The sequence below is a fragment of the Equus caballus genome, chromosome 22 (assembly GCF_041296265.1).
Source record: "Equus caballus isolate H_3958 breed thoroughbred chromosome 22, TB-T2T, whole genome shotgun sequence".
In the NCBI taxonomy this organism is placed as follows: Eukaryota; Metazoa; Chordata; class Mammalia; order Perissodactyla; family Equidae; genus Equus; species Equus caballus.
This window is the reverse complement of record NC_091705.1, coordinates 37,815,187-37,836,359: the sequence shown is the minus strand read 5'-3', so window position 1 is coordinate 37,836,359 and position 21,173 is coordinate 37,815,187.

Sequence of the window (21,173 nt, the reverse complement as noted above, 5' to 3'; positions counted from 1 at the left end):
AGTCTTGGAAAAATAACACTGACATTTTCAGCGTTTAGCACAGGCATCAACGGGTGTCCCAGCAGGGGTAGCAAATTAACATATCTACCTGTTCGAAAATGTGATGATCAGGAAATTACTTCTCGGATGAGCTCTCTAGTTATGGACTTCAAGAAAGGCTTTGGTAGTATGGTGAAATGAAAATGATACCTTATAATTTGACATTTTCCATGCAAATGGAAAAGTAGCAGAAATATCTATCTTTCCAATTCAAAAAAGAGCCCACCTGGAAAGAGGAGAAGTATACACACTGTCACATCAGGGGGTGGTTTGTTATGGGAGGTTGAAAAATAGGGATAAAGTTTCTTGAGGCTTGCTCTGGATACAAGTTACAGAGACCGCGCCCCACCCCAAGCCCAATAATTTGAGGATTTCTTTTTCCTCATGCCAGACAAGTCTGGAGGTAGGAAGCCCAGGGTTGGTATGATGGCTCCATGATAACATCGAGAACCCAGGATCCTTCTGACTTTTATCTTTATAATGAGCCTTGTCCTCATGGTCTCAAGATGGATGCCAGAGCTCCAACCAGCAAGACAAAATTTCAGAAGGCAGACAATGGCAAACAGCACTTGTCTGCAGAGTCAGCTCCTATAAAAGAATTTTCCTGGAGGTACCACCATCCAGTAGCTTACGTTTAGTAGCTAGAGCTTTGTATTACCCCAGGACGGAAGGGAACAAGGTGGTGAATGTTTTTAGCTGGGAATACAACTTCTTCAAATAAAAAAGATTCAATTAAAAAGGAAGAAGGAAAGAAGGAATATTGCCTAGGCAACCAGGAGTCTCTGACGCAAACCTAGTCAGTTGTGTCTTTGCACGCGGTTTTCTCCAAGATCAGACAGCTCATCTCATTTCGCTTTTCTTTTTCTTTTGGATTCTCGCATCTTCCATTAAAAGAAAACAGGCAGCTGAATATGTCCCCGTCTTACTTCTGTGGTTCTTCCTTTCCTCTCTCGAATGTATACAACGGGATCTCAGTTACAGAGACCCGTGATCTCGTGCGCAAGAGACACAGTGAGTCAATCAGAAATATTGCAGAAGAGCTTAAAGCGTCAGAGCTCTGGGATGGAAAACCCTGTATTAGAAATCAAACACTTTCCTTTTTTCAAAATTTTATTTTCCAAAATTTTTGAAATATCTCTACTTTACATATATATTTAACTATATAAATAAGTATTTTCAGTCCACGGAATTGAACCAAATACCCAAATGAGCTGTGCTAATTGACTGGAATGCCAATCACAGAATCAAAACGAAATGTTAAACTTCATTTCCTTGGAAAAAAAAAGCCTCAGCGTCCAGCTCATTAAATAATTGAATATGTATATTTTCTTTAAAGATTAGACTTTAACAAAACCAGATTATTAAAGTATTTTTTTTTAAAGATTGCCACCTGAGCTAACAACTGTTGCCAATCTTCTTTTTTTTTTCTGCTTTTTCTCCCCAAATCTCCCAAGTACATCGTTGTATATTTTAGTTGTGGGTTCTTCTAGTTGTGGCATGTGGGACGCTGCCTCAGCATGGCTTGCTGAGCAGTGCCGTGTCCGTGCCCAGGATCTGAACCGGCGAAACCCTGGGCCACTGAAGCGGAGTGCGTGAACTTAACCACTAGGCCACAGGGCCGGTCCTAAAGTATTCCTGAAAGAGCTTTTGCTACAGATATATTTCCGAGTCTGGGAGCCCAATTTAAACCAAATAAATCTTAAAATTTAAGCCACTATTATTGCCTGTTATTTCAAAAAATGAAGACATAGCTGGTGCAATGCCTCAGGCTGAGACGTAAACATCGCGACACCCCAGCTCCAGCAGCCATCTGTCCACGTGTTGAGATGTGAAGATAACTTGACCGGCTTGGAGACATGAGCCAGGTGAACCTTATAATGGATCGTCACGCCGTGGCCAGTCCCCAGGCAGCAAGAGGATGAATCAAAACTCCCACCAGTGGCCAGCTGGACGTCCAGAGGGGTCATTTGCATTTTGGAGAGTGGGGCATAAAATTAGAGATTTGCAGAATAATCGTTTTATCAGAGACTGGAATAACAGACTAAGAAATAGAGTGTCGACATAGTAGTTTCCAGTGGAGACGATGTGGTGAAGCCTCTTAGGAAGACCCACGTTCACCCTCTGAATGACGACGACTCTACTGGCGATGGAGGCATCACGTCCCAGAACTATTAGGGGCTGAGCACAGATGCACGCATGACTGAATGACGGATGCCGAATGGATACATGGCTGGCTGGCTGGACGGCTGGGTGGGTAGAGAGACAGAGAGTCAGAAGGGTGAGTGCACCGTCTCTGTCTCGTTCTATTCTCAGCACACGGAGGGGACTCAATAAATACTATTGAACAAATGAGCAAAGAGATGAGGAAGGATGTGTCTTAGCTTTCCTATCCTGTGGAAGCAGAATAGTGACATGGGGAGCCTCAGGCTCTGGAATCAGACGGCCTGTGTTTAAATCCTGGATTTGTCATGATTTGCTGTGTGACCTTAATCGCTTAGGTGACTGGATTTCTCTGCGCCTCGTAGTTCTCATCTGTGTGAAGGAGAGTGCGTTGTCATCACCATGATCATCGTCATCATCAAGATGTGAGAAGGACTATGGTAATGCCTGTAAGTTGCTTAGCAGAGTGCCAGACACATACAAGTTCATTCAACAAAGGTTACTATGAGTTTGAACATATGAAATTGTCATTATACTTATAATACCGTGATTATTTCTAAGCTTTCTTAAGATGAAGGAAAATTCTACTACTAGTAGTATTGCTACTATTAGTATTACTACTACTACAGTTACTACTGCAGTTACTACTACCACTGTTACTACTACAGTCACTACTACTACTGTTACTATTATCGCTACTACTACTACTATTTCTATCTCTACTATTATTACTACCCATAGTAGTGTCGCTATTACTACTATGACTGCTGATTTTACTAGTAATAGCAACAGCTATTGAGTGACACATATGTGACGGGATCTCTTCTGAGCACGCCTACTTATTAACCCATTTAGTCCTCACAATACTGCTGTGAGGTAGGAGCTGTTATCGTCCCCATTTTACAAATGAGGAAACTGAGGAATGGACAGGCGAAGTCGCTTGCCCAGATCGCACGGCTGGGAAGGAGAGGAGCTTCGAATTCAGCCCCAGAGCGCAGCATGGGGGTGACGGACCCATTGTACAGATGAGGAGACTGAGGCTCAGAGAGGTGAAGCCGCTTGCCCAGGATCTCATGGCCTAGAAGAGGAGACGCTGGGGTCGGACCCCGGCAGGCTGGTTCTTAGCAGTGCCCCCTTAACCGCTGTGGGGCTCTGAAGGATCTTGGTTGAGAGTTGTCAACTGGATTGACTTCATTTAAATTTCAGATGTTTTGAGAGATGGGGAGAAAGGATCGATAACAGTTACCGAGTCCTTCCTATCTGTGGGCATGGCTCAGCTGGCTGATTTGCGTCCCTACGTTAATTAACAGCGTCAACAAGAGGACAAGAGGGCTGTGTGTTAGTGACCGTGGGTGTCTGAAGGGAACAGAAGCTCATTTCATTTCGTTGATTCAGTCACTCCTTTAATTCAGGGTGGCCTTGGCCCCGGGCTGAATTTTGTGATGTTCACACTCGTGGCTGGAAGCCAGCGCCCAAACACCACCTCAGCAGCGAGAAGGCGTTGGATCCCAGAATTTCATCTCCACCTCTGTTGTCATCTGCCGCTGATCTCTCACCAGCTTTCTGCTCTACGTGCAGAGTCTCAGACGTTCTTCTGAAAGAGACACTAGCAAGTCTGCAGGTGTGGCCGGGAACGACGAGGCAGGCCCAGGGTCTCGGTCAGCACCCTCTGTGTCGCACATAACCTGAAACTCGAACTCGACAATAGAGGGAAGTCATTGCTGTGTCACTGAAAGGTTCAGAGCCACGTGGGTGCCGCGGACTGGATTACCTTTCACAATCGCTTCCCTCTGCCGCGTGGCCTCTGGCGCTTCCCTGCAGAGAGAGCAGAGCGACGGCCTCGTCCCAAGGACTTTGGTCTTGGCCAAGGGGGTACAAGTGGACGTGACATGAGAAGAGGTTGTACATCTGCTCGTGTGGGATGCTTAGGCTGTTGGCCTTTTGGAATGGGCAAGAGAAGGGCAGGCTCTGACGTCCGAGGCGCCCAGGATGGAGACACGTGGGGCTGACGCTGACCTGAAGTCTGGAGCAGACATGCGTCAGCTAACCTGCAGGTTCGTGAGTGAGGAAAATATAGATTAGCTTTTCATAGCCCACCAGGATCTGGCAATACCTGTCACAGAGCGCGTTGGCCTATGTGTCCCTCTGTGAACCAGTCATTGAGGCTGGCCAGAATGAAATAGAGTAAGTCTCTGAACGAAGCCCGTGACAACTCATTTGTGGAGCTGAGAGCAGAACCCGTGCTTTCCAGTGTGGGTTGGAGAGTGATGCTCAGGACAATAAAAGGGGGACCTAATTTTATTAAAAGTCACGTGGATGAATGCTGGGGGCAAAGGCAACACCTGCCTCTGTGCTGAGCTGACGGCTTTAATGCTTTATACTTAACATTTGGTAACCACCTCACATCTCTTCACAGCTTACTTATTATGGAAACAAAAGCAACCTGTGTTCCTTTGATTTCTGAGGCCGCGGTTAATGGTCAATTGTCCAGTCTCTTGCATAGAACGTGCATTCTCTTACCTTCTCCTTCCCATTTCTTAAAAGATTGAAATAAAAAAGATACATCCCAGTGTGTGTGACAACTACTATTTAGCTCAAATAATTCCCAGATGGCACCAAGCACCCAAGTCCCACAGGTTCATTCCTCCCGTCATTTCATTTGAAATATAGACCTTGAAAAGGTGTACGCCTGGCTGTTTTCAACTTTAGATCTCCAGTGACAGAACCATTAAAGCGTCTGTTCCCAGCGACAGAGCTTATGAGCGCCCCCTGCCCTTTCATTCCATGCGAGTTTAGGGCAGCGATGTCTATTTGCTGAAGCCAGTTGCTGTCTTGTCTGTAACAATTCTGTGGGGTTTTTTGGAGGAACTTGAGGATCAGTCTTAATTTGAGGGGAAGTTGTAAGCTTTTAATGTATCTACAAACAGCATATGGGGTGCAGGATAGCGGATTTACTCGTCAGGATAGGCCAGGTGTCTGCTATCGCAACACACCACCAGAATCTCCTTGGCTTAACACAACATAACTCATTCTATGCGCCTAATAGGGTTGTGAGAGCGGCTCTGTTCATTACAGTCTTTCAGGGATCTAGGCTGACAGAGGCTCCACCATCTTGTGATGTCACCGTATCAATATATGCTCCCACGATCACCATGGCATGGCAAGAGGCCACAGAGAATCACACACCAGCTCGTTAATGATTCTACCTGAAAATAGTACATGTCACTGCCTCACAGATTTCATTGGCTGCGCAAGATCGTGTGTCCACACATACCTTCAAAGCGGGGGAACGTGTGACCCTCCAGTGGGCCTGGAAGAGGACGGGAACCTGGAATGTTGATAAGCACTGGTGATGTCTACCCTAGTGGGGTATCAGTTGCAGAAAAGACAGAATTGACTTAAAAACATCCACTAATGTGATGGCTTTCTCTTTGACACTTCAGATCTCAGCAAATTATTGGGTTTCTGAGTGGATGGATTAAAGAGAAGTGTCATTTGAGGTTGGCTTTTTTTTGCACTCAATCTTTTATAATCTTATTTTTGTCTGCATGAAGGCATTAGCATACATTTTCTGGGCTCTGAGCCAAGATGACTCATTTTGTCTGTTTCCTCGTCTCCATGGTGCCCTGGTCTTTGCTGGAACCAAATAGTCATCCCCATCAGGACCTGCGCCAGGACCCTGAATCCCCCAAGCCTGGTGCCTGGTGACCCCTCCTGCTTGCTTGACGGAGCCCACCCTCAACAAATGCCACCAGCAGGGCGAGGCGCCAGGGACACCGCCACTTGGAACCTGATAAATAACACTTGGTACTGTGCCCAGATCAGCTTTTCATCACCTTAGAAAAGAGACGGGCTCGGGACGTTTCAGTCTTCATGGAACTCCTGAGGCGTAGCTGTGTCATTACGGGGTGGGGTGGTTGTAACGCTCTGCTGGACGGACCCGCCCCCACCTCAGGCTCTGCGAAGATTCGAGGGGGTGAAAAAGCAAGATGGAAACGTCATCTTCTACTGGGGATTAGGAGGCACTCAACTCTAGCCAAGTTCTTTCCCCTAAAGAAGGGAAAGAAAGAAAAGAGAAAACCTGATCCACTTCTCCCGTCCTCCTCGACGTTCCAGAAAAACATGTGCTAGGAAATTTTTTTAAAAAGACATAATTCAGCTAAGAAGTGAGGAACACTTTGCCTGAAGTGTCACATTTTTCTATGAGTTTGAGGCCAGGAAAGCAAAAGAATTTCTGTTCACAACTATGGTGTGAACAAGCTATTTCCAGGAGAGAGATGCCTCCGAAAATTGGGAAATAGAAGAAAAGACAGTCTGTCAATTATTCACAATTTAGTCTGACAACTATCCAAAATCTAGTAAGAAGTGGTGTGGTGGGCAGTTTCTAAAAGTGGCTCCCAGGGATCCACACCTCCAGGTGTTAGGTCCTTGCATTACCCCCTCCTTGTGTGTGGACTGGACCTAATGACTCGCTTCTAACAAACAGAATACAGCAAAAGTGGATGGATGTCACTTCTGAAACTTGGGCACAGCAAGGCAATAGACAACTAATATACCAGGCCAAGTTGAGTGGGCATGTGACCCTGACTAGAACAATGATATTTGATTGAATTTTCCTCCTGCAAATGATAGTTTTGAAATCAAATGGTCCTAGCTTAGACTGAAGCAGCCATTCTCAAAATTTTTAGGTGTGAAGACTTTCTTCAAATGAAACCTAACAGAAAAATTCAATTCGTTAAACAAATCAGAAAGAGAGCTGCCCCGGTTGAACTGGGGGTGGGGGTTCCATTTGACATCCCTGCCCCCCCTTAGGCCCTCTGAGGACCCTCCTGTCAACATAAAGCCTCCATAAGAACCACTGGTCAGCTGATCGGGGTGGCCCCTCCCCAGGAACACTCAGTGACAGGAGGTGACGTTAGCTATTGACTTTGAGATAAAGCAATTCTTTCCCTTGCCCCTCCCTCCCCCCCCCCCCAGGATACACCTGTGTAAGCCCCCAGGATACACCTGTGTAAGCCCCCAGGAAAAGCAGGGAGGATGGAAAGCTTGTGCAGCGTCTCAAATGCAGCCCCCACTCTGCACTCTGTTCCACCCCCAGAGGTAGAACCCCGTCTCTGCTCAGAAGCCCCTGCTACAGTGTAGGCAGATATGGCTCCATCAGCCAACCCGCCCAGGAAAAGGAGCCTCTAGCATCCTCCCGCACAGACCTGGAGCCATGCAGATCCCAGTGCGATGGGACCCGACAGTTGCTCTCCTGGTGCAGTGCAGCTGGACGATGTCCAGGTCTCCGTGGGGAGATGGTTGCACCTGCAGTGCCTGCCTGAGTCCTGACTGATGATCAATAGACAGATTGCAATGCGATGAATCATTGTGGCGAAGAGGCATCTTCACTCCCCATAACCCAGCGAGGATGTCCAAAGAGACCCTGAAAGAGGGAGCAGGGATGAGCGGCTGCTGAGTGGAACAGGCAAGAGCACGCACACATCTGAGGTTGTCCAAGAAAGACGTGCAGACCCGCGGCGACCGGAGTCATTTCAGGGCAAAGCAGACGATGCCCTGGGCCTGGGTTAGGTACCTGTGGCTTGATTTTTTTTAGACAATTTTAGGCATATGGAAAAATGTTATGCAACAAACCACTTCACAACAGATCAAACTTGACAAGTACGGTTGTATTTTCTTGTGTAGCGCTCCGTGGTTACGCTTACTCCCTCTCTCCGAGGACCATCCATAGTGAATTTGGTATTTGCTATGCTAATGCTTGTCTCTTCTACTTTTTTTACATTGGCATACACTCCCACTTTTCCAGTTTATGTTAACCCCTGTGTAGTATTCCATGCCACTGCCTCCAGCTGGTGGACATCCAGGCCGGCTCTGAGTTTTTCACTATCACAGACGAAGCTTTAGTGAATGTTCTAGGGCCTGGGTCCTTGTGCATGTGCCCAAGACCAGCTCTCAGGGATATATGGGTGAGAGGAGAGGGTCGCTTTTGCAGGCTACGCCTGTGCAAACCAAGAAGAGATGGAGAATAAAAGGGATCTGGAGCAAAACCGGTCGATGGTGAACGGTTTGCATCTAGAATTCTTTCTTTCTTTCCTTCTTTTTTGCTTGCAGGCCAGAATCTAGGCCCTGACTTCCCAGCAGTTTTTGACAACAGCACCTTGATTTCACTCTGGGGAATTTCTTCCCACACAAGTTGGCTGCCACCTTGGGGAGCTGCGGATCAAGATGGTTTTTACCTCTCCCACCCTGGCCAGGGGTGGGCATTTAACCCCAGCTAGGAGAATCACATGCCCTCTCACCTGAGAATACGGATCTGTGGAGAAGAGACACTGATTCTGGTGTGGCTGGAGCCCGTCGTGGTGCCCCGAAAAGTCTGCCCATCAGTTGCTCCCCCTGGAGCTGAGTCACTCTCACTCTCCCCGAGGGTGTTTCTTCAGACTTTCCTTCCAGTCTGTGAAACTGTTTTATTTAGGTTGGCCAGAGCTGGCTTCTGTTGCTTGTGACGAAAGATCCCTGACTATCCAGTCACTTGTGAAAGGTGAACCGAGGGAGCAGGTGGAGAAAAGATGGGGTTTCCTCACACGGGAGGCTGGGCGTGGTGGATGTCACCTCTCTGCTTTCCCCTCCTTTTGGAAACATCGCTCCTCTACACTATCATTTGGAAAATCCACGTTCCCGTTCTCAATCTGGGTCACTACTCCACCTGAGGACCCTCTCATTTCTTTCCACGGGGCAAAATTTCCTTCTCTGTGTCCTGGCACTAAGGGGATTTCTCCTTCCAGGGTCACAGGTACCTAATCTGAGGAGTCAGCCCCGGGAAGTAGGTTCCCGGGTTTCACCCTCAGACAGAAGGATGTGAAACATTGTTTCTGTGCATCCCACTTCAGTTTATAAACCTCTTTAATGAATATGAGTTTTGTAATGTGCATTCATTTTTGTGGCTACCCAGAATCCATCTCACCACCTTTTGGTGACCAAACCCCAATTTCCCTGGGAAACCACCCCCCACTCTCACCCACGTGGCTTGACCAGCCCTCTGTGTCAGGCGGACTGAGATCCTAGGGCTTTCCTTTCCTGGCAGCTCTGACTGGTTCAGGGACAGACGTGTGACACACTCAGGACCAAGGAGATGCGAGGACACTGTTGCTGTGGCTTCTGGGGGTGCACAGAGACTCTTTTCTACTGGACTCGTCTGTCCTGCAGCCGTGACAGGAGATTCTCTCTAAGAATGGACCCAAGAGGGAGGGGACGAGCCCAGAGCCCAGGAGACGTTAGTCAGGACCTGATGGCATCCTTTGAGCGTCTGGATCCAGCTGTGCCTGAAACTAACAACCCCTCCTTGCTCTTCTTAGTCATCTGATGTTACAATTCCTTTAACTGCAAACTGCCTGACTCAAGTTTTCTGTTACATGGGACCAAGGGTCCCGACTGATGAACATTTGAATTATATGAAGTTTGCATTTAAAAAGCGGTGTTCAGTGTCTCAGCCTAGAAGGAGCGATGATGACAGGACTGCAGACACGTGGCGATGGGCTGTAGAGGGTCTCTGATGTCACACTGGATAGCAGCTTCCTGCTGAGTCTCTAGAGTCAGCTGGTTCTGCAAGAAGAGTCATCAAGTCATTAATCCTCTCCCTTCATTCCTCCAGAAGGTGTCCTTCTGTCCCTTTAAGACAGAGTGCTCAAGTAGCTTTGTGTGGTTTCAATTAAGAAACTACAGTTCAGAAATAGAGAGGAAAAAATTAAAGCCAGAACCATTGGAATGTGATGATATGCACTCTCAAGAATTTTCCGGGGCGGCTGATCTCATTCGGGACTTTGATGTTGGCTGTGCTGCATGGGGTGCTCTGGTCTCACTCAAAGTTTAAGAATGCTGGATCCTTGATCAGCTAAGGCCTCAGACAAAAGGGAAGACAATTACATACAGGTAAAAATATCTTTTGGTCACAAAGAGATTTTTGATTGTTCTGTTGATGATTGTCTAAACTGGATTTTTGGGATTTTAGTTGTTGTTGTTGTTGACTTAAAGGGGTAAAGGCTCCCACCAGCCTTCAGGCTCGCCATTCACCAGGTGAACTGACACATGCAGGATGGCATCTGAGTCTGTCGCTGCTGAGCTGGATTACAGGTCATGCGCTTTGGTCTCGCTCATCAGTTTGCCTGAGTTTCCAGGGCTCATGAATTTCTTCTCTGGTCTCCATTAGCTCCACATGCCCTTTCTCTTGTAAAGAACTTCCTGTTCACATTCTTATTTAAATCAATTTTTGATGGACACCAGGCTTGCTTATTGACCAGTGTCTCTGACCCTGGGTCGAGGCAGAAAATGGAATTGCTGAGAAATGTTACAGAGGTCGTGGCCTCCAGGATTAGCATCATGAGCACAGACTCACTGCTCAACGGGCTTTGTCAGGCAGCAGAAAAGGTCATGGTGGTAAACTCTTGTGTCCTTTCTGAAGTCATATACTAAGAAGAGAAGAGAAGCAACACAGTTCTCAGAATTTGTTCCAAAAGGCAGCTGTAAAATTCAGACCTGGTGAAGGACTGAGGTTCTGTAGGCAAAAAAAATATGGTTACCAAAAGGAGATGCATATAGTAGAACTGTTCAATTCATAGCGTAACAAGCTTTAAATGAAGCTTTAACTTGTTGCAAATGAGTCTGTGTATTAGTCAGGATGGCCTAGCTTACGCTGCAGTAACAAAAGATCCCCAAAGTTCAGTGGTTTAAAATAAGAAATAGTTAATTCTCGTAAATGCTGCATTTGCGTCTCTGTTACAGCAGGGATTTCCCCATGTTGTATCCGTTCAGGGATCCAGGCTTCGTCTTGACACATGTTTCTGTAAAACCACCATGGCGGGTGGATGATAGCGTGGCTTAGTGGACACTGGCCCAAGAAGGACACATGCCACTTCTATTCACATATCACAGGCAAAGCCAGTCACGTGACTGCACCAGACGTCAAATACGGCAGAGAAGTGCAATCCTATCAAGAAGTGATAGCCCTGATGACCCCACACCCCATCACAGGCAGCAATGTGAGGCTTTGCTGGCACATGAATTTCACTCTCCTATAGCAGAGCTGGTCAGGGAGACAAGACATCTTAGCTGGTGAGTGAGCCTGGCCCAACACTCAGCATATGGAACATAGAAAGGGCTGCACTTGTCTCCCATCCATGTTGTGTTCAAATAAATAATAAAAATTGACTAAAATTCAGATTCTTGGTGAACAATTATCTCTGAATGGAAATCCAGCTTTCAATCTGTTTTGACTTTGTTAAATACCATTTGTTAAGTGGAGCCCAGATGTAGGATGAGCCACAGTTCAATAAAAGACTTCAAGAGAAAGCGAAATAGGGCAGTTTACTACTCACAGGTCCGGGAGGCAGTACACGGCACGGGGGGAGGGGCCACGTCGGGGGTCAAGGCAGGGTGCAGGCAAAGAGAGTACAGCAGGACCTGGGGCAACTGCCTTATTAGGGTCTGCGGGTGGAGTGCTTTGGGGTTTCCAGGCTAATGCTAGATTGGTCAATTCAAACCAAAGAGAGTGAGGTTTTGGTAAGCTTCATGGGAGTGGAGGTATAACCATCGTAGACCGATTCCCACTGGCCCTCTTGTGTTGATAACAAAATGTCAAAGTTATCTTGCAGGGGCAAAGAGCAAAACCTGCAAGTCACGTAGCTGGAGCACATGCAGAAGGGGAAACCTTGTCCTCAGATGACTGAGCAATTTAGGAACCAAAAGCTCCCTAACTACGGAACTCAGTTTTGACAAGAAAGCGGCACCGGGAACCTAAGAAGAAGTGAGGGGTCCCTTCATTGGTAGCACACCAGATTTACAGGATGCTTATAATCCCACCATCCAATCAGATTCCACCAAGCTAGTATTTTGTATAACCACTCTCACTCCCAACTCCTTAAAAGTCTGTCCCCGCTTTAGCTCCGGTTTTGAGATTTGCCTCCTGTCTCCTTACTGGTTGGCCACACAATAAATCTCTTTCTTTTCTCAAAAGCCAGCACCACAGTATCAGTTCTGCATGTGTTGGGCAGCGGGCCCTTGCTCAGTAATAGAGGGGTGTCTCATCTAAGGGGTGCACCAGGGGAGGGCTCTGGGCTTCGGGGAGGTGCTTGTTACAAGGGTCGTTGGGGAAGTCACATCAGGAACTCACATTTGCTTGTGACTCTCAGGCTGTTATCTAGGGCATGCAGGAGGCACCGGTGTCCCCTCAAGTTCCTGCAGGCTGCTTGACCACATAAAACGGATGTCCAGGCAGCAATATTATGGAATAGTTTATTTTTTATTGATTTTTTTCTCTTCACAGTCTATTACTGTGTTCATCAGACAGTTGCCCATATTTAGGTTAATTCTGTTAGGATGCTTCTTATTTTTATTTTTCTGTGATGAAAGCTGTATCCTGGATGCTGTTTGGAAGATGGACTATTTTACAGAGTTGCTGGTGGGCGTGCAAAATACTACACACATTTCGTAGGGCTAATTAATAGAATAGTCTGATACTAAATGAAATAGATAATCCTGGACACATGCACTTGAGTGCGGGGGCTGCCAGGGGCTTCTGTAATATCTGTGTCTAATGATGAGTCTTTCAGGAGAGTTTCAGTATTACGGAGGCGTTCAGCTAAACTCTCAACATGGTCTTAGAAGTGGAGAAATCTAAATGATGAATCGTCTTAGCCAGGAAAGGGCTCTTTCGGAAAAAATTAAACAGTGAAACACAAAGCAACCAAGATTAATGAAATGGATGAGACCACATCCTGTGCTGAATGGAAACTTAAGAAGAAATTCACGAAACTGTTTCAGTGGGAAGGCAGTCTGCGAAATAGCTGCATTTTATGCGGGGCCTAATCTAGGTCGCAGAACTGTTTGCAAAGATGGGCGTCCCCAGCGGCCCCTGGATGTCAGGATCCACCTGTGTTTTGAAAGATGAGTCTATAATAGTCAGGTGGCCCTAGTGCTTTGGGGCAGCTAAAGTAAAACGCATCTCTGCTCCTGTGGTCTTCAAATGTAAATAAATAAAGTGAATAAATAAAAATAAAAATATAATATGTATAAATAAATCTTTAAATTTACTGGGAACGCAAATCTCTAAGGGTTTAAAAATATATTTTGGATTAAGGTATCTTTGGAATTATCGGTAATACTCAACTGATACAACAGCATAAAGAGGAAAATGTGATTTTTAAACATTAGAAGAATATTTATCTTGGAAATGCATCGTTTCAAAGGACGGAGAGAGAGCGTGATGGAGTGTTGATTCCAGGAGACCTGGGCCCAGATGCCCACTGCTGAGTGGCCCCTTTGATGCCCAGGAGGTGTGTACCCCTTAAGGCAAAGCACCATGGGAAAGTTTGGATGGCTGGAAGACACGCTTGTCTTCTGCAAAACGGGAGAAGGCAAATTGCGAAGGGGATGGGAGAAGACACCAGACATGCTGATGACACAGCAGGAGTGTTCTTGGGCAGATCAGTTTAGGGAACAAGAAGGGTTGGAAGCTTTTGAACCATCCGTGCCCACAGACCCCTAGGAAAGCGGGGCGGGCCCCCAGCGACGCCTTCCTCTGTCAGGTCATCTTTGCTCCACTCACGAAATTATTGTTCCGGCTTCTCTCTCTGCTCACACAGTAAGAGCCAAAATTGGGTGAGTTGTGCTTGACCCTTTCAAAAGTCTTGTCATCCTTGTCTCCTTATGGCAGTGCTGTGAGCGCTCAGGACAGGAACTGATCCCCACCTCCCGCCAGCTCCGGGTCGCAGAGAAAGTCGGGTAATACACTCGTGACTGTTCCTCCTTTTCGGTCTCTCCTCTCTCCGCGACCCCACCTCTCCTCCACTTCCCTCTTCCTTCCCCTCCGTCTTTCTGTTTATCTCTCCCCATCTCCTGTCTCCCTAAACGTTTCCACGGAATTAAGCCTTGAAAGCTATTTGCATAAAACCATCACAAAGTCAGCGATAGTGACATTTCTTTATGGGCCTGGGTCAACGGCTTTGACAAATGAGGCCGATATCAGGGAAAACAAATCGTTAGTGTTAAATTGAAATTGTGTTGTGGGTATTAAATATTTGCATGAAGTAACCAAACACTCCGGGGTTCAGGCATATGAATTCTGTTCCCAAACCACTAAAATGAAAAGCCAACTGCAAATTAGGTTGGAAATGGACCTGTCTATCCTCAGAGATTCCTCAGTGACTAATGGATTAGTCCCCAAGTGGAACACAAGCCTGCTTTGCTTTCATAGAAGCGAAGAAGACTGATAAAGACTGTGCAGCCCTGAGTCGGCCTGGCTCCCCGACCTCTGTTTAATAGCCTGATGCTTCTCAGCCAAGCTTCTTAATTAAGTTGCAATAAGAGTTGGCCCTTAAGAGGTCCCCAAGCATCTGAGATCTTGGCTGAATATTCTTTACTAGCAGTAGGGCCAACAGAGGCTGGAAAAGAGGGTTTGCCACCCCCCGCGATCTCCATTAGTGCCCCGCCCAGAAGAGATGTTTGTAAAGTAACAATAAAATAATCATCATAAAACTATTTCATTTATCTGAGACATAGACTCTAAATGGAAATGGAACGCTCTGCCTAGGCAGCCTCGGTCCCCTGCGCCCATCGTCAGAGCTCCTTGTTCCACACACAGCGCTGGGCTCGTCCTTTGATAACAACCACGCCAACATCTCAGTGGTGATGACATCAAAAGCGTGTTTGTTTGTGTATTAACGTACATGCTTATTTATGGGTTTTTTTCCCCCTTATGTGAGGTCTGCTGAAGGTCCAGGGGGCCCTCGAGGGCAGTGTCGCCGCATAGACTCAGCCATCTGGGGGCTTCCATCTTGGTGGCGACCTTGCTGTGCTGCCTCCACCATCGCAGCGCTGGGGCTCCCGCACCTGCCGTGAAATGCTTCGGTGACGCGACACATCAGGTCTCTTCCATCCCCACCAACAGTCTCCAGCACGTCCCTAGGCCCCACTCAGCTTCAAGGGACAGAGAAGAACCACACCTCTGTTTCCAGAAGGAGGGAGAATTCTCATGAGCAATAAAAGCTTCTCAAATCCTTTTCAAACCAAATTGCCATCTCCTACATAAAAATTCCAGAGCCACTAATAGGGAACTAGTTTTTTTTTTTTTTCCCCAAGGAAATCAACAATTGTTTGGTTTCTTCTTTTTTCTTCTAAGCAGGGCAGTACCAGGATGGGAAGGAAAGCCTGGGTCAACTGTGACCACAGAGGCAGGTCTGGGGTGTCCCGGAGGAGGCTGCTGCCCCATGGCACCTCTGCCACCATCTGAACCAGCTGCCCTGAGAATCATGGCCCAAGCCCTCCAGCTGAGGATTCGGGCAGCCGCACCTCCCATCACCTCGATGACTGACTGGCCCTCCCACTAGGGCTTGTCTTCATGGGCCCTCTTCCCTGCTGTACCCCCAGGACCTGGAAAATGCCCCAAGTAGGGGCTCCGTAAGTGTCTGTTAAATGAGTGAATTCCCTGAGCTCAGTTTCCCCATCTGCTCCGTGTACATGCTGTTAATAAGAGTTGCCTTCAGAAGTGAATTTTTAAAATATTTTGAAATGCTTTACAAACTGTAAAGTCCTGTGCAGGGATGAGTTGGTACCACTCTTGCTCTGCACCTGAGAGCCTGTGCAGACAGGGTGATCGGGACTAGAAAGGAGCTCACAGCTTCCTGCCCTCACATGTCTAGCGTCCATAATTCTGCCTGGGAAACTTGGATTTTCCAGACTCTGCATAATATGAGCCAACATTCCATTCCATACTGAACCCAGCCCTTCCTCCTCTCTGACTAATTGGCTCAACTTTGGACCAGGTTTCAAACCTTGGGAATTCTTCAGCACTTCTCTGTTTCCCTTTCTGCCTGCCCAACAGCTCGTCCCCCACGCTCACTATTCACCCCCGTTCTCCACTGGTCCCCCTCATGGTCGCACTGGTAGCTGTGGCTGACCCAGTCCTCAGGGCCACATGGCACACCATCCGAATGGAGAGCTCCTTTGCCCCAATGTTTCCAGCAATAATAATCTCAAGTAGCCTCTTCTAGGGGGCGGGGCAGGGCACACGGCCACTCCAAACCCAGCACTACAGCTGGGGCGGAACGCACAGATGGACCGACCTGCGCCATCCGTCCACTCGTCGAACAAATATGTGCAAGCAGGCGCTCAGCTCCGGGCGGTGCTCCAGGCACCGGCAAAACAGTGGCGAAAAGACAGAAACCCCTGTCCCCACGGACTGGATATTACAGCTGGCTGTTGGACTAGTCTCCTGTGGCCGCTGTAACAAATGAGTGCGATCTCAGTGGCTAAAAAGTCACACATTTATCGCTTCCGTTTCTGGGGGTCAGAAGTCCGAAATGAGTCTTATGGGGCTGAAATCATGGTGCCAGCGGGGCTGTGCTCCTTTGTGGAGGCTCCAGGGCGGAATGTGCTTCCTGGCCTTTTCCAGCTCCTGGAGGTGGCCTGTGCTTCCAGGCTCAGGGTCCCACGTCCATCTTCAAAGCCAGCAGCGGTGGGCGGAGGCTTCACTCTGCATCCTCTGACCTTGCTTCCATCACCGCGTGTCCTCTGACTCTCGCTCTCCTCCTCCACTTCCAGGGAGCCTGTGATGACTGTGGGTCCACTCGGAAAATCAGGACAATCTCCCCATTCTCCAGGTCACTTGATTAGCAACCTACACGCCCCCTTGCCGTGTAAGGTAAAGTGCTCGCAGGTTCGGGGATTACGACATGAGACCTTTGGGGGGCTGTTATTCTGCCCACCACACTCGAGCACACTTGCTCTGTGAGTCCTCAGCACCTTCCATATATTTACTCCAATCCTGGCACCCAGACTAGTCCCATTTGACAAATCTGAGAGTGACACAGTTAGTAGGCGGTAGAGTGTGCTGCAGAAACCACGTGCTCAATCCTGCACGGTGCTGCCTTTGGCTAAAAAGAAGGAAAACTGGCTTCTTCCCATCGCACGAGCAGTGAAATTCCTGCAGCTGTCCAGGATTAACGGGATGCGGCAGACCAGGGGAATGATCTCCTTTTGGAGATTGCTCAGGAGGGAGAAAACCATTTGGTCCTGCTCTGGTCTGATCTACACTACAAACCTGGAAGGGTACTCTGGATTCAGCCATTTATTGGTTTTCTCTCTTGACAAGTATTTCAGGAGCACTTACCATGTGCCAGGTACTGTTCTGAGCATAACATGTCCTAACATGTAACTTTCATGGCAGCTCCAGGAGGTGGGCATCCTGAGTAGAGTCTTTCCCATGTTACAGATGTGGAAACTGAGGCACAGAGAGGCACACTCACTGGTGACACCCTTGGGTCCCCTTTTGAACCGGCACCACCTCGCTCCAGAGCCCCTACTCTCACTACCACCCTCCACCCCAGGTCAAATGTCATGACCTCATGCAGACATCCTTGATCCTCCCGGGCAGAGATCAGGACTACCTGGGCGGCCCCCTCGGAAGCCCGCCTTCCTCTCCAGGGCACTGCTCAGAGAGTTCTGTAATTTTCATTTGCTCACCTGTCTCCCCAGTGGGCTGTCAGCTTCCTGAGAAGAGAGACTGGCTTCACATTCCCAGGGACAGACACCTGCTAGGAGCTTCGCCAACGCTCGTGCATGAATGAATGACTGATGGGGGGCCTGCCAACTTCTCTCATTGCCGTGAGTGTCTTGGGCACTTCCTGGTGTCCAGACCCTTGTGCATGCTTATATGTGCCGCTGAGAGAGACAGGGGGACACACAGACGGAGACAGAGGAAGAGCATCAAACAGAGACACAGGAAGAGATGGAGAGAGAGCCAGAGAGATGGGAGACGCACAGAGAAACCCCAAAAGAGGGAGAAAAGGGAAAGTGAGCAGAGGAGGAGCCCTTGGAACAGCTTGAGCCCCCAGGGCAGGGGTGCCCACAGCAAGGTGCTGCTGCCCACTGCTGCTTCTCTCCCCTCACCCCTACTCTGCACTGATCACACCACCTCCTTGCCATTCACTGCACATGCAAAGCTCTCCTACCTCAGGGCCTTTGCATAGTCAGTTCCCCCTGCCTGGTAATGCTCTCTGCCAGGTCTTGGCCTGGCTCTCTCTTTCTCCTCACGGCTTTCTCCTCACGGTGAGTGGATTGCTGTTACATTCAAACGAAAGAATGTAAATGAAAGGACTCAGTGAAGTGCCATTCATTCATTCATTCACTTATTCACTCAACAAATAATTGTCGACGGACTACAGTGGAGCCAGCCCTGTTCTAGACCCCTGGGTGTAGAAAGACAGACTAATGTCATAGTTGAAGGTGGGGACTCTGGACTGCTCTGCCTTAGACTGGATCCTGGCTTCCTCAGCCACTAACTGTGGGATAGTTAATTAATAAGAATACTGGATTCAAAGGTTATTGTTCAGTTTAAATGAGTTAAATATTTGCAAGTCGTTTACAGCACGCCTGGCACAGAGGAGTCGCTGTAGAAGCCTTGGATGGTACGAGATCACTTTCTCTGACACGAACCACTAAGCAGTTAAATTACGCTTTAAGAAGACAGCTGAATATCTTACCCTAAAATATAGCAGAAGAGTTAAAGGAACAGAGCAATGAACACCAGTACGACCGGATCCTTTGAATATGAAATGAAGTTTTAATTACTGATCACTAACCGTTGAGAACACAGATATCTGGAATGCCTGAATTCATTAGGTTCCAGGGTAAAGATGAGTTCTACTGCTATTAAAGCATCTTAGGTTTCTTTTTATTGAGCGCCATTTTAATTACACAAATTATACATGAATACATTCCCTTTATTAAAAATAATGAAAACATCGAATGAGGTTAAAGTTCCCTTTGACGTCGATGGTACGCTGCAGAAACATACGAGGGAAAAGCCCAGACCTCAGTGGCTTAAGTCAAAGTCCACCGCGAGGCAGTGGGCATCTCGGTGCCACACACCCTCACTCACACCCCCACCGTGGCAGCTCCTCAACCATCTAGAATGTGTCACTAAGACAAGAAAGCAAAACGTGTACTAGACTGCCATGGCATCCGCCCCGAGGATCACACACACTTCCCGTCCCTTTCCACCTGCCAGAGCCGGGCACGTGGCCACCCCCAGCTCCACAGGGTGAAGAAAGTCAATCCTATCATGTACCTGACCTCACCACTTTCCATGTGCGTGACCTTGGGAAAGTCACTTCATGCTTCTGTGCCTCAGTTTCCTCATCTGTAAAATAAGAACAGAAATACAGTACTGATTTCAGAGGACTGGTAAGAGAGGTGAATGAGATGACAAATGTAAGTGCTTAGAATGGTGCTCAATCAGTGTTAGCTGTGCTGATGCTGATGCTGGTGGAGACGATAATGACTCACGTCTATAAACAAAGTATGGTGTGTCTAAGAGTGATACCATAATGCGACATTGTTCTGTAATTTATAAGGAGTTGAATTTTCAACACTAATAAAGGAGTAATCTTCCATTGTATTCCCTAATTTTAGTGTGTCTGTATATATACATATAACGTAATGTAAAATAATAAATAGAATATGATAAAATACACACACAAAGCACCCGTTTCATTCTTTTTCCATGAAAACTCAGCGTCAGAGCTTTATCGCTTTGGCCTGAGGCTGCAGCGCAGTTTATGGAGCAAATTCCGGGGGCGTGTTTGGTGCTTCCTTGTGTGAGCAAGAGGGAAGGGCGGTTCTGGGCCATGTGTGCACTGCACCGGGCAATCTGATGTCTCACATCAGAGACGACACGTGAGCAGGGAGCTCAGATGCTCCAACGCTGACACAGCTGGAAACCCGGAGTCAGGATGTGGTGAAGAAAGGAGAGCGAGTGGGGGTCGAGGAGGGGGTCGAGGAGGGCGCGCGGGACATTCCAGGAGGGGAGCTGAGGAAGAGCGAGAAAGGGCGGGATGTGGGTGGAAGCCACGTTGCAGGAGCAGAGGCTCAGGGAGGAGGCGGGTGGCCATGGTGGAGGGCAGAGGCCCTGAGAAATGAGGTCCAGGCACCAAGGGCCAGGAGGGCCCAGGAGCAGAGGACGCTGGGCCGACTCTGGAGGACCATTGGTCTGGATCGGGGGGTGGCCCCTCGTCCCTGTGTCTGCCCGGCCTTCACCCCACACCTCTGGCCACAGGACTGAGAGCCAGGCTTCACCAGTCCCAGGTCAGCTCCAGGGGTGTCATGTGACCCAGGGTTGGCCAATCAGCTGCCACATGACTCTGGTCACAGTGATTGGCTCAGGAATGGCATGTGACCCAGTCGGAGCCAATCAGAGTGAACCCTGGGCCTTTGCGGAGTGTGAGTTCTCTTGCAGAGGGACCAGGGCTGGAGGATGTGAGACCAGGACTGCCAAGGTCCCCGTGGGGACAGCACATGCCCCAGTGTGACGTCAATCCAAGCATACAGGAAGAGAGAGTCAGAGGCCTGATATAAAGTTTTACGCTTCTAGAATTGGACTTGCCCAAGGCCAGCTCGAGCCCTGACCTTTCCTTGGCATGATCCAATAAATTCTCCCGAGTTTAAACCCAGGGGCCTTGGGTTTTCCGTCACTTACAACCAAGTGTATCCTGACAGATGCAATATGCCTCTTTGAGGACTAAAGTTCATTGTCTTGATGCGGAGGCTCTGCAATGACGCTGGATGGACTTTCTTGACCCATCTAGAATAAGTTCCTCTGACTTCTCCAAAATGGCTGTTTGCTTTGATCTGCTCCAAGAAACCCAGTGTTAATTCATCCTTGAAGAGCACATGTCTTTGCAATAATCTCCCCAGCCGCTAATATCAGTTTTCCTTTTGACAATTTGTTTCTGCCTTATTAATGTCACATGCGGCTTCATCCGGTCCACCCAGAAATCCCCATGGCAGTCAGTCATCATTTCATTTATTTGATTTTTTTTTTAAATAAGAAGCCTTAATTGAACCCCTAAAATGTGTTTACTCTGAATGCATCATGGTTGTACTTATCAAATCGGAACTGTATTAGTCCCTTAAATTACTTTGAAAAC